This window comes from Heterocephalus glaber, unplaced genomic scaffold (genome assembly GCF_053883595.1).
Source record: "Heterocephalus glaber isolate CG9 unplaced genomic scaffold, H.glaber_assembly_v1.0 deba00001594, whole genome shotgun sequence".
NCBI lineage: Eukaryota > Metazoa > Chordata > Mammalia > Rodentia > Bathyergidae > Heterocephalus > Heterocephalus glaber.
Window position 1 is genome coordinate 9,200,534 of NW_028258369.1, and position 13,663 is coordinate 9,214,196.

Genomic DNA, 13,663 nt, shown 5'->3' on the forward strand with positions numbered 1-13,663 from the left:
TGGATTATCGAAGGAAATACTAAATTTCACCTTGATGTTTATGAAAGTGAACATTTGATTTCCTTCCATTTATGTTCACAAAACTCTTAAATTTTATCCATAGACAATTACTAACCAGTATAGATGTGATTTCAAATATCTATTAGGGCAGATATGAAAGCTGACCCCCCCCCCAGTTCATATGTTGAAACTGTAACCCCTGGTACTTAAGAATGTGACTGTGTTTGAACATGGACCTTTTAAAGAGATAATTAAGGTAAGATGAAGTCATTAAGACCCATGGAAGTGGTTCCTAATCCAGTATTGCTGGTGTCCCTATAAATAAAGGAAATTTGAACAACAGACAGATACACACAGAGGGAAGTCTATCTGTAGATACCAGAAGAAGAAAGCCATTTATAAGCCAAGAAGAAAGGCTGAAAGAAGAAACCAGCCTTGCTGATACCTTTATCTCAGATTTATGGCCTCAAGAACTATGAGAATATAAATCTCTGTTAAGCCACCCAAACTGTGGTACTTTGTTATGGCAACCCTAGAAAACTAATACAGCCCTTGAGCCAGTTCCCCAAGGGGATAGGAACTGCATTGAGCTATCTGCTTTCTAGTTGATTAGAAGAGCAGATTTTGAGTTAAAAACAAAGAATCATACCTATTGTGGAACCCCAATTTTGATTCTTACTATAAATGCAACGGTAGTTTTTTAGTAAGCTTTCCAGTTTCTTCATAAATAAAGAGAATACTAATAGTACTTGGCCAGGGCCAGGGATTTAGCTCAGTGGTTCTACCGCCTGCCTCCAAAGCACAAGGACCTGAGTTCAATCCCCGGTACCAAAAAGTAAAAGAATAGTACTTGACTAAAAGACTTTTCATGAGGATTAAATGAAAAAAATCTACTCATTCCTTTTAGAATAAGCTCTAGTTTAAAACTTTGTCTCAGATCCTACTTTGATGAATATCTATTGTGTTGCTCATCATCACAAACTTTCACTAATTATAACTGATAACATCAAATTTCTCATTCTTTCCTTAATTCATTGCAGATATCTGGAGAATGTAACTTTTCTGTGCCAGGCACTATGCCTGATATTGAACAGATATAGCACTTAGCAGTTGTCTGTATAATGAACAAGCTAGGTGTGATCCCTGACTTTGCAAGAAAGCAAGATTCAGGACTGTGAAAGGTCTAGAGAGCATATCACAAAAAAGAGTAGTTTAAAGTAACTGGAAGGTTCTGGCTAGAGAAAGAAGGACAAAGAGGAAATGTGTTATCTTTAATCATAATTTCTGAGAGATACATTTTTTTTGAGCTCCTACTCTAGGGAATTAGATTTGTTTCTGGTGCTTAATGTATAATATCTCCAATTGTCTTAACCTAACAAGAGAGGTCATTTCACTCCACTTTATATGAAAAAATAAGACCAAGTAATTAGAGAGATTAAAAAAATGCTTGTCCCCATTGCTATTCTATTAAATGCTGTTTTCTACTATTTAACAATTTAACATAGATATAGAAAAACAATTTAACATAGTCGATATTGTTTTGCAGTGTGGAACTGGAATAATTATCAAAGTTGCAGGGAGGCTGATTTTAGTTCATCTAAGGAAGAAATATATAACAATAGCAATTATTTGAAAACTGAGTGTTTGTCTCTGAAAGTATTCTGGCAGAAGCATGAGGATCAGTTATGGAGGAGAATTATGTCTTTATTTCTATGGAAAACTGTGAAATTTGTTATTTTTATTAATAGATAACAATTGTATATAATTACGGGGTTTAGTATGATGTTTTAGTATCTTTATACATTGTGTGTTGATCACCTCAGGGAATTTAGGTAACTGTTATCACAAACATTTTTGTGATGAGAATATTTTTATGCCAATTATGCATTTCATTTTTTTTTTACTTTTCTTGGTACATGTTTGCAGTACATAATGATTACATTAACTATATGAAATTGGTTCATGTACATAACACATTTCAATTTCCCCTCTCTTCTCCCCTTTTATTTTTCCACCATCAGATTCATTCATCTTATAAGACCTTATAAAGTTAATCATATATACGGAATGAAAACTAGAATAATAGTCCAAAGAACATATAAAAGATGTAAGACAATTTTACTAAGTCAAGATACACTTTTGGATACATTGTCCACACTGAATTACAATGCCTTTTTTTCTATTATTTGTCTTTTATTTCATAATATATACATATATATATATATATAGTGAGTTTTTCATATAAGAGAAACTATTCTATATTTAATCTTGTGTGTTTGAATTACTTCAATTAACATTGTGGTCTCAAGGTGCATCCATTTTCCTACAAATAACTCAAGTTTAACTTCTTTATGGCAGAGTAGTACTCCATTGTGTATAAATACCACATTTTTTTAAACCATTCATCTGTTGATGGACATAAAGACTGTTTCCAAGATTTAGCTATTATGAATTATGATGCTATAAACATGGGTATGCATATATCACTGTGGAATTATGTCTTTAACTCTTTTGGGAAGGTACCTAGAAGGGGATGGCTGAGTCATGGAATTTTTACTTTTAGTTTTTTTGAGGAATCTTCATATTGATTCCCATAGTAGTTGTATCAGTTTACAGTCCACAAACAATGGAGAAGGATTCCTTTCTCCCTACAGCTTCGCTAGCATTTGTTATTGGTTCTTTTTGACAAAAGGGCCAAATTCCTTTACTGAAGGAAAGACAGCCTCTTTAGCAAATTATACAGAGAAAACTGGCTATCCACATGCTAAAGGTTGAATTTAGACCCATATCGTGCAGCATTCATTAAATTAAAATCAAAATGCATTAAAGATCTAAACATTAGAATGGAAACACTTAGCTAGAAGACAGAATAGGTAGAACTCTTGAAGACATAGGTGTAGGCAAATACTTTATGAACAAAACCCTGATTGTACAAGGAATAATGCCAAGAATCAACTAGTGGAATTACATCAAATTAAAATGCTTCTGCACAGCAAAGGAAACTACCAACAGAGGGAAGAGATAATCTACAGAATGGGAAAAAATTTTGCCAGCAACTCCTCAAAGGACTAATATCTAGAATATACCAAGTTTAAAGACCCATTTGAAAAATGGGGATCTGAAATGAATAGACATTTCTAAGAAGAAGAAGCACAAATGGCCAATAAATCCATGAAAAAAATATTCAGCATCGCTGGCCATTCAAGAAATGCAAATTAAAACACTGAGATTCCATATCACACCAGAAAGAATGGCTACCATCAAGTGATGAGAACATTTAAATTCTTCTTTTCTGGATATATTGAAATATAAAATATAATATTATTAACTATAATCACTCTTTGTATAATAGAACACCAGAACTCATATGCCTCCTTTCTGGATGTGATTTTATACCCATTAATCAGTCTCTACCTACCCCCAACTTTCTGTCCTCTGGTAGCTACTATTTTCGCTCTCTACTTATAAGCTGAGCTTTTTAAGACTGCATATGAGTGAAATCATGTGGCATTTCTTTCTATGTCTAGCTAGTTTCACTTAGCATTATGATGTCAAGGTGTACTCATGTTATCACAAATAACAGGTTTTATCCATTTTATGTGTAAATATTATTCCATTACGTATACAATTCACATGGAATTTTCTTCACCCATTCATCTGTTGATGGACTCCAGGTGATTCTGTAGCTTGGTTATTGTGACTAGTGCTGGGATAAATGTGGAAGTGCAGATATCTCTGATATACTGATTTTATTTCCTTTGGATATATACTCAGTAATGGGATTGCTGGATCATATGGTACTTCTATTTCTGATCTTTTTGAGGAGCCTCCATACTATTTTCCATAGTGGCCCTACTAATTAAATTCCCACCAACAATGCATAAGAATTCCCCTTTCTCTACATCCTCACCAGCATTTGTCATTTTTTGCCTTTTTTTATTATAGTGAAATTTCTTAAATTTTAACATAATTTTAGATTCCTGGATATAAAAGTTAAAAATTGAAACATTAAAAAAGTATGTTCAAATAAATTATCTTCAGGGAAATACTAAAATTTTAGGAGAATTAAGAAATAAAAGCCTAATTTTAACACATTTTCTGCAATTAGAGATAATCAGGTTCTGAAACAGTACAATATAATTGGAATTTAAGAATTGCTATACAGTTGTCAAATTTCTCCCGAACTATTCTATATCCCTCAGGGATAGACATAGACTGAATGCTGCTTTTATTTTATTTATTCTTATTTGTTTTTAACACAGTTTTATTAAAGTATAATTACATATAGAACTATGCAGAAATCAGAAAGAAATAAGGATGTAGTTGCATGATCAAGAAATAGAATGTTAGCAGTATCTTGGAAGCCTTTATATGCTCCCCCAATGACATCCTCTGTATTCTCCACACAGCAATAACTACTAAACTGAATGTTGTGCTAATCATTTCCTTGCTTCTATTTATAGTTTTCTACTTATATAACCCCTAAACAATCTGTAGCTTTGTCTTTCAATGAACAGGGGAAGTGATTCGAAGTATGTAGTTTCGCAGAAGGGACATGTTATGCCAGGTATCAGATTGAAAGAGAGCATTTCAAAGAACAGAAAGTACCAAGTTTAATGCCACTGTTTACTATAAGAATATTTCTCAAAAACAGTGTCACCAATAAAATATTATGGCTAAAATGAGGTTTAAGAAACAATTGGAAATTTATAGCCTTCAGGGATCTGATTTAGCAGAAAGGAACAAATACATCAACTTCAGCAATATTTGAGAATCTCTTTCTCTCCCCATTGAATTTTTAAAGGCATTGCCAATAGAACTAGCACTCTGTAGTGGGGTGATTTTATGCATAATATGTATATTTTTTGGCCAAGGTCTGAAATGTAGCCTGTCTGAAAGCAAGAAAGATGAAATACAAAATTAATTATTTAGAACTCTAATCACTTATAATTATTACTTGATTTGAAACCACAACTTCTTCCTCTATTAGAGTCATCATCATCTGTCATAGGATGCATTTAGATTTCAACTTGAGTTTTGAATTTCATATATTTTTGCATCAGTTTGGAGATGGAAGCGCATGTAAATTTTGATATACTAGATCTTATGTCAAAGTAAACAGTCTTGTTTAGATTTTTAAAATGCATTTATGTGTAAACTCGGTAGTATTCTCAAAGTTTCTCACTCCCCTGAACTACAACTTGATCAGCCCTGGTGATTCCCTGCTGTGAGTAAACTCCATTAGGATTTTTTTCACCTTCTCAAAACTACTTGTCTAAGAAGGTCGTGTAACCATAATGATTGATTACACTTAAAATTTTATATGATTGCATGTGAATGCTATTTTGGCTCCTTTGTTCCATTCCTTATGCTCATATTTCCAATTACATTCTTCCATTTTCCTTAAGCACTTCTCATTACTTTCTCACTATATCAACTCTCTTCAACACATAAATATATTTTATTGTATTAAAAGAAGCATCCACTTTCTTGCCAAAAGTAACCTTTCCTCGTGAATAACTGATTTCATCACCTCCAGGACTTCAACCTTTTCCTTTTATCTCCAATTCCCACTTCCCACTGGCCCCTTTCCCTCAGCCTACAGATATTCTCCATAGCTTTGCATCTTCTCAAAACATTTTCTCAGAATGTACGCCTCTTGAGTGACTATCAACCTTTCTTCAACTCTGTAAGTACTATGAGAATAGTCTATACTCTCTGTGTCCACTTTTAACTTACTTTTCATCTCACTTCAAATTTGTGTCCCTCAGATCTGTTCCTCTAACTGCACTGTTCCTTATCAGTATTTCACTTGGCCATTTACTACCTCTGAGCCTAACTTCACACTCATTCTGTAAGTCATCTCTCATCTGTGCTGAAATACCACCTACCATGGTGATTCCAAAACATGGTTACACATTGTAACTACCTATGAAGCTCTTGAATTTCCCAATCCCCAGGCCACACTGCAGAACTATCAGAATAGAAACTCTAGAGGTGGGGCCTAAGCTTTACCAGTTTCCATATGTCTCCAGGTGATTTCAGTGTGAAGCCAGAGTTAAGACCTCTGAACTAAGGCCTTATCTTTGACTTCTGTGTGTGTTTCCTAAAGCTTTTTAGAAGAGAATTAGTCCAGTGTTGGAATCAGAAAAATCTGATTTTGAATATTTGACACATCGCTTATTATTTACATGACTTTCAGAAAAATAATTAAGATATATGTATCCCATTTTTTCATCAATAAAGTCAGTATAGCAATATATACCTCAATTCTTATAACTATCAGATGATTTAGCTTATGCAAGATACTCAGGATAGAGTTGGCTCTCAGGGCCTGTGTATTTTAAATGATGCTCTTCTGCTCCTTCCCTTCTCTTATAGATGCTGAGTTCTTGGTTCATCCTTCCTTCAAAATGATGACATTCCATTTATCCTTTTCTCTGCATGCATCTGTATTGTCTCCCTTAGCTTTTATTTTCAGTCCTAGTCAAATAATTCGCCTATCTAATTCTTTAGGCTGACTTCCCTCCTATGTACTATACTGATTTTCCAAATCTTTGTCAGACATCTGGTGTATGTCTGTAGGACCCAGAGCTCTTACTTTACACACCACAAGAAACTGAGTCAAATAGAAAAGCAACACATTGAAAGTCATTTCTCAAGTATGCTTGGGAAAGCTGGGAAACTGTGATCAGGATGCAAAATAGCCAAAACATTTGGGAGGTTACATACCTAGGACTCTGGCCAAAATTACTTAATACAACCAGTGTGGTGAAGAGGGCACTGTTACCACCACCGGATGCTGGTGATTGTAACTTCCCTTGGACACCGGATTCTGCTGTTGTCATCATCTCCAAGAGAACTGTTCCCTGGCCTTGCATTTTTACATCACTAACTCCAGGATCACACTCTGGGTAGGTGTGCAAGTTTGTCTACTTGGGCAAAGCTAGGTCTCACAACTGTAGTTTAGCAGCAAGAAAATCAGTAAAGCGAGTATTTGACTTTTTTTCACTTCCATGGTGGGAAATAAGATCTACTTGCAATGGCACCCACACAGTGGGGAAATTCAGTGTGAAATGGGCAATCAAAAATGGCATATGTCTACTACAACATCCAATCTCAACACAAATATCTCAAACTTAATGTACCTCATCCAATCTGAATTTTAACCTCTATTGTACCCAACTGGGCTTGCTGGTTGCTTTCCCTACTCAGTTAACATCACAACTCTCTGATAGTTCTTGAGTAATTCCATTTGCTATGGATTTGCTTCTCCTTTTCCTTAGACTAGATCTCATTCCCCTAACCTTCTATATCTATATTTCTCTGCATCAAATGTCCACCATGGACACCTATGTATCTTTCAAGAGTAACCTCAAAAATGACCTCTTCCATTACCTTCCCTAATCTCTTAATTAGAATGACATTGCCCTCCCTTTGTATATCAACAGCACTAAATTTTGAACTTGTTTAGTGTTATGGTTTGGGTCTAGATGTCCCCCAAAGCCTCATGTGGTCATAGATCTAGAGTGTGTGAAGCTGGAATTGATTCATGATGTAATGCTAGGCTCACGGGCACTAGGATTAAGGGTGTGGGTGCTACCCGCCCTAAGTAGTCTGAATAAGATAAAAGGGGCGGGAAATGCTGTTAAATCCTCTTGTTGCCTTTGCTACCTTTTGCATGCCATGTTGTTTCTATTCTGAGATGCTTGTTTGCCATCCCAGCCTTGGAGCCAGCCAATTATGAACTGAAACCTCTATGAACTGTAAGCCAAAAAACCCTTTTCATTTTACTTTGGGTGTTGGGTATTTTGTCTCAGCTATGAGAGAAAAGTAACTAACACACTTAGTAACTCATATGTGACCCTCTTACTGTATTATTAATTGTGAAATCAAGGACATATTCTATTTATCTTTGCCTCCTCATTACCTAAACTTAGTACATGGTATTTTGAGAGTTACTCAAAATATGAATTGCTAAAGTTCTTTTTGTTGGCATAGATAATTACACATATCACTAAATGCAAAACACCATTGGACATAAGATGCATTGTTGTATGTGCCCATAAAATGAAAAAAATGTTGCCTATGAAACTATTACACTATTGGTTGTAAGATGCATCTGTTAAAAAGTTCATCTTCAGCTGCCCCCCTGGGGTGGGTTCTTAGCATACCTAAACATGAATGTAATTTGCTCTGTTTCAGCTTGGCTGAAGAGGAAATAAAACAGAACAGAAGGTGGTAGAAGGCATGGATATCTCTACTTGCTCCAAAGATCCTGGCTCTACAGAGAGAACAACCCAGAAAAGAAAGTTCCCCAGCCCTCCGCATTCTTCCAATGGCCACTCGCCACAGGACACATCAACAAGCCCCATTAAAAAGAAAAAGACACCCGGCTTACTGAACAGTAACAATAAGGAGCAGGATGGACAAAATGATTTCTACTGCTGGGTTTGTCACCGGGAAGGCCAAGTCCTTTGCTGTGAGCTCTGTCCCCGGGTTTATCACGCTAAGTGTCTGAGACTGACATCAGAAGCAGAGGAGGGCTGGTTTTGTCCTGAATGTGAGAAGATTACAGTAGCAGAATGCATCGAGACCCAGAGCAAAGCCATGACCATGCTGACCATTGAGCAACTCTCCTACCTGCTCAAGTTTGCCATTCAGAAGATGAAGCAGCCAGGGACAGATGCCTTCCAGGAGCCCATTCCGTTGGAACAGCATCCTGACTATGCCAAACATATTTTCCATCCCATGGATCTTTGTACATTGGAAAAGAATGCTAAAATGAAAATGTATGGCTGCACCGAAGCCTTCCTGGCTGATGCAAAGTGGATTTTGCACAACTGCATCATTTATAACGGGGGAAATCACAAATTGACTCAAATAGCGAAAGTAGTCATCAAAATCTGTGAACATGAGATGAATGAAATTGAAGTATGTCCAGAATGTTATCTAGCTGCTTGCCAAAAACGAGATAACTGGTTTTGTGAGCCTTGTAGCAATCCACATCCCTTGGTCTGGGCAAAACTGAAGGGCTTTCCATTCTGGCCTGCAAAAGCTCTGAGGGATAAAGACGGGCAAGTCGATGCCCGTTTCTTTGGACAACACGACAGGGCCTGGGTTCCAATAAATAATTGCTACCTCATGTCTAAAGAAATCCCTTTTTCTGTGAAAAAGACGAAAAGCATCTTCAGTAGCGCCATGCAAGAGATGGAGGTTTACATGGAGAACATCCTCCGGAAGTTTGGGGTTTTTAATTACTCTCCTTTCAGGACGCCATACACACCCAACAGCCAGTACCAGATGCTGCTGGACCCCGACAACCCCAGCGCTGGCACCGCCAAGATCGACAAGCAGGAGAAGGTGAAACTCAACTTTGACATGACGGTGTCCCCCAAGATCCTCCTGAGCAAGCCCACACTGAGCGGGGGCACAGGCCACAGGATTTCCTTGTCGAATATGCCATGCTCGCCTATGAGCACAGGCTCTGACATGGAGCAGGACGTGGAGCAGGACGTGGAGCAGGACGTGGAGAAGAAGGCCCTGTCCAGCCACTTTAGCACCAGCGAGGAGTCCATGGACTTCCTGGACAAGAGCACAGCTTCACCAGCCTCCACCAAGACAGGACAAGCAGAGAGCCTGTCCGGCAGCCCAAAACCTTTCTCTCCACAAGCGTCAGCACCAATCATGATGAAAACAGACAAAACATCCACCACTGGAAGCATCCTGAATCTTAACCTCGATCGAAGCAAAGCCGAGATGGACTTGAAGGAGCTGAGCGAGCTAGTCCAGCAGCAGTCAGCCCCAGTTCCTCTCATCTCTCCTAAGCGGCAGATTCGCAGCCAATTCCAGCTGAGTCTGGACAAGACGATAGAGAGCTGCAAAGCACAGTTAGGCATAAATGAAATCTCAGAAGATATTTATATGGCCGCAGAGCACAGCGATTCCGAGGATTCCGAGAAGTCAGATAGTAGTGATAGTGAATATATCAGTGACGATGAGCAGAAGACCAAGAACGAGCCAGAAGACCCAGAGGACAAAGAGGGTAGTCAGGTGGGCAAAGAGCTGTCCACTGTCAAAAAAAAGCCCAAGCCTGAAAACCCAATCGAGGTCAAAGAGGAGCTGAAAAGCTCATCACCAGCCAGCGAGAAGGCAGACCCAGGGCCAGTCAAGGATAAGGGCAGCCCTGAGCCGGAGAAGGACTTTGCAGAAAAAGCAAAACCATCACCTCATCCCACAAAGGATAAGCTGAAAAGAAAAGACGAGATGGATTCCCCAACAGTGCATTTGGGCCTGGACTACGATTCAGAGAGTGAACTTGTCATAGATTTAGGAGAAGACCATTCTGGGCGGGAGGGTCAAAAAAATAAGAAGGAACCCAAAGAGCCATCTCCTAAGCAGGCTGTTGCAGGTAAAGCGCCACCGTCCACCATGGCAGCCGGCATCCAGTCTCCCCTGGAAACGCTGATGCTCACTCGCTCTGCCGCCCAAACCTCCGCAGCTGGTGTCCCTGCCACCACCAGCACAATGTCCACCTTCACGGTCACAGCACCAGCCACCGCCATCACACGGAGCCCGGTGAAAAAGCAGAGGCCTCTTTTACTGAAGGAGACCGCGCCAGCCATGCAGCGGGTCGTGTGGAACTCATCAACTGTCCAGCAGAAAGAGGTCACGCAGAGCCCGTCCACATCCACCATCACACTGGTGACCAGCATGCAGCCATCGTCCCTGATCAGCAGCTCGGGCTCTGGCAGCACCCTTGTGTCTTTGATCAGCACTGACCTGCCCATCGCCACAGCCTCCACCAATGTTGCAGTGGACATCACCAAGTACACTAGCAAAATGATGGATGCAATAAAAGGAACTATGACAGAAATATTTAACGATCTTTCCAAAAACACTACTGGAAGCACAATAGCGGAGATCCGCAGGCTGAGGATTGAGATCGAGAAGCTGCAGTGGCTGCACCAGCAGGAGCTGTCTGAGATGAAACACAACCTGGAGCTGACAATGGCCGAGATGCGACAGAGCCTGGAGCAGGAGCGGGACGGGCTCATCGCTGAGGTGAAGAAGCAGCTGGAGCTTGAGAAGCAACAGGCGGTGGATGAGACCAAGAAGAAGCAGTGGTGTGCCAACTGCAAGAAGGAGGCCATCTTCTACTGCTGCTGGAACACCAGCTACTGTGACTACCCCTGCCAGCAGGCCCACTGGCCTGAGCACATGAAGTCCTGCACCCAGTCAGCTACCGCCCCTCAGCAGGAAGTGGATGCTGAGGTGAACACGGAAACCCTAAACAAGCCTTCTCAGGGGAGCTCCGCCAGTGCCCAGTCATCCCCTGCAGACACGGCCAGCGCCTCCAAAGAGAAGGAGATGTCAGCTGAGAAAAGCAAGGACAGTGGCTCGACCCTCGACCTTTCTGGCTCCAGAGAGATGCCCTCCTCCATTCTCTTAGGCTCCAAACGAGCCTCTGACCATTCCCAGAGCACCAAATCCAGTTCCTAGAGCAGCAGCGAGAAGCGCGGGTCGGCCCGCTCCGAGCACAACATTGGCACAGCCATTGGGATGGCGCATGTAGGTATTATTTCCAGGATGCAGTTCTACGTTTTTATGTAAGCATGAAGCAGAGGCAGTATGAGAGAAAGCGAGACCGTCACGCTGTCTGTTACACTACGTATGCTGTATCTTGTGTAAAACAAAAGGCATTGGTCAAAGCAAAAGACAATGTATGTATATGAGAAAATTAATTATACGATATCATTCCAGTACATTTTGTTGTACGTTTTAGTCTCATTTACCTTTTCTTCATTGTTGATACGAGGAGCTGAAAAGCTCATCACCAGCCAGCCAGTTGATAAGAAGATGCGAACTATAGTTTCCAGCTAGTTACCCATATTAGAGAAGAAATAAGAAGACGTACTAGAAGAAAACAGGAGAAAGAACATTTGTGAATTTCAGTTGTCAAAAAAGAAAAAAAATAGCCTAGCTAGGCTTATTTGTGAAGCATAAATGCTTTTAGCATATGGAAATATTTTTTCACATTTTCTTTGTGTAAAATTTGTATTAAACTTAAATGTCTTTTTTGATGATGGTGTTTCTTTGTAACTGAGCCAGTGGACTCACACAGTATGGTCTTTTGGGTTCTCCCCTCCTTCCCTCCCAGTTTTTTCAGATTCTTCACTTTTTTTAAAATTAATCTGTTTTGGCAAAAAAAAAAAAAAAAGTTCACCTTAGAATTGATGAAATACAGTAGTCGTCATTGTGGTTTAATAGCAATAGAATTTATTCTACAGAGTCATTAGTTATGGATAATTTGCTGTATATTAAAATAGAAATAATTATTTTGGGTTGGATTTTTTCAAACTCTATAGCATGGAAACACTAATCCACTTATGCTTCATTTATTCTTGATGCTTATGTATTTGATAAATGTCTTCTTTGTTGTCAGATATTTTCTTTAAGTATTGTGGTATTTATGGTATTATGGTATTCTTTTGGTAATTAATAGTTTGGAATTAAAATGTATAAGGCTAGATTTAAATTACATGATCCCAACATTAGGGTTCTGACATTTAAGAGTGTAGCAATTTCACTTGTTCTTGTTTGTTCCTGTCCTCTCTCATCTGATGTTCGGGAATAGATTTGGGAGAAGTACAGAGCAGTAGTAAGGAAGAAGGGAATCTTTGTGGAAATGGCTAGACAGACAAGTTCTGCCATGGCCAAATTTTCTATGATAAATCACCTCATCAAGAAATCTGCAAATAAAAATTATGTGTATTTAGATAATTATATATATTATATATATATTTCTAAGTACAAAGAAATGTTACATAGAGTGAAATCTGTTGCTTCTAACTTGGGTTAGATTAGTCTGCTTTCCATCATGACTCTGACAGCCCCAATTTCAAACAGATGATAAGAGCTAGGCAGATATTTCAGCACAATTTATCAAGAGCACTGAAAGAGACAAGAATGAATGAATGATGATATGTTCATTAAAATGTTTTAAAAAATATATCTTGCTGCTTGTTGTGTGGTTTTGCTTCAAAATTATGAGGAAACGGAAATGTTTCCAACTTAATGTCCCTCCCTCCTTTCCATTGGCCAAATCTAATCTATTCTGCAAATACTTTTCTCTCTGGGTAAATAAGGCAGCATCTTGCCCAGAGTTCCTCTCCTCCAGAGGTGGGGAAAGGGAATTCATCAACCCTGTGTCCATTCCATCCCCCAACCCTCCCACGCTGACACTCAAAATAACTGCGGAGTCATTGTACCAGAGGCTCCCTCAGCCAGCAGGATTTTGTAACAGTGCAAGTGGGGAGCAGACTCTTCTGGGTGAAAATGAACCTTCACTGCTTTTATTTTGTTTAACTACAGCCATTTTGTCATTTAAAGAGCCTAAGGCTTCTCTGGGGCTTGGATTGTTTGATGGTTTCTGTGAATGTGCTCAGTGAATATATTAGCGAAAGCTCATTTAGCCAAAATGCCATATATGTTTTGGGAAGCAAAGAAGGAAAGACAGTACTTTGTAAAAGATAAATGCCTCCTGAGAATATTGACATTTCATTTCATTATTTAAATTCAACTATAAGAATCTGGACCTTGGGTCTGACATTTATTTTTCCTGATTTCTCCTTCACTAGAAAGAGAAAATGCTAAAGACCAC

At 39.0% G+C, this 13,663-nt stretch overlaps 1 pseudogene across 2 annotated transcripts in view; it reads left to right on the plus strand.

The window, feature by feature from the left end:
* Nucleotides 1–13,012, plus strand: part of LOC101724527 (MYND-type zinc finger-containing chromatin reader ZMYND8 pseudogene) — a 173,235-nt pseudogene extending 160,223 nt beyond the window's left edge. Inside the window, exon 4 of one of the 2 annotated variants that reach the window (XR_015444102.1) lies at nucleotides 8,206–13,012. The product of XR_015444102.1 is annotated as an MYND-type zinc finger-containing chromatin reader ZMYND8 pseudogene, transcript variant X1 (transcript). The remainder of the gene's footprint in view (nucleotides 1–8,205) is intronic. The other variant, XR_015444103.1, reaches the window with a different exon arrangement.
* The last annotated feature ends 651 nt before the right edge of the window (nucleotides 13,013–13,663 follow it).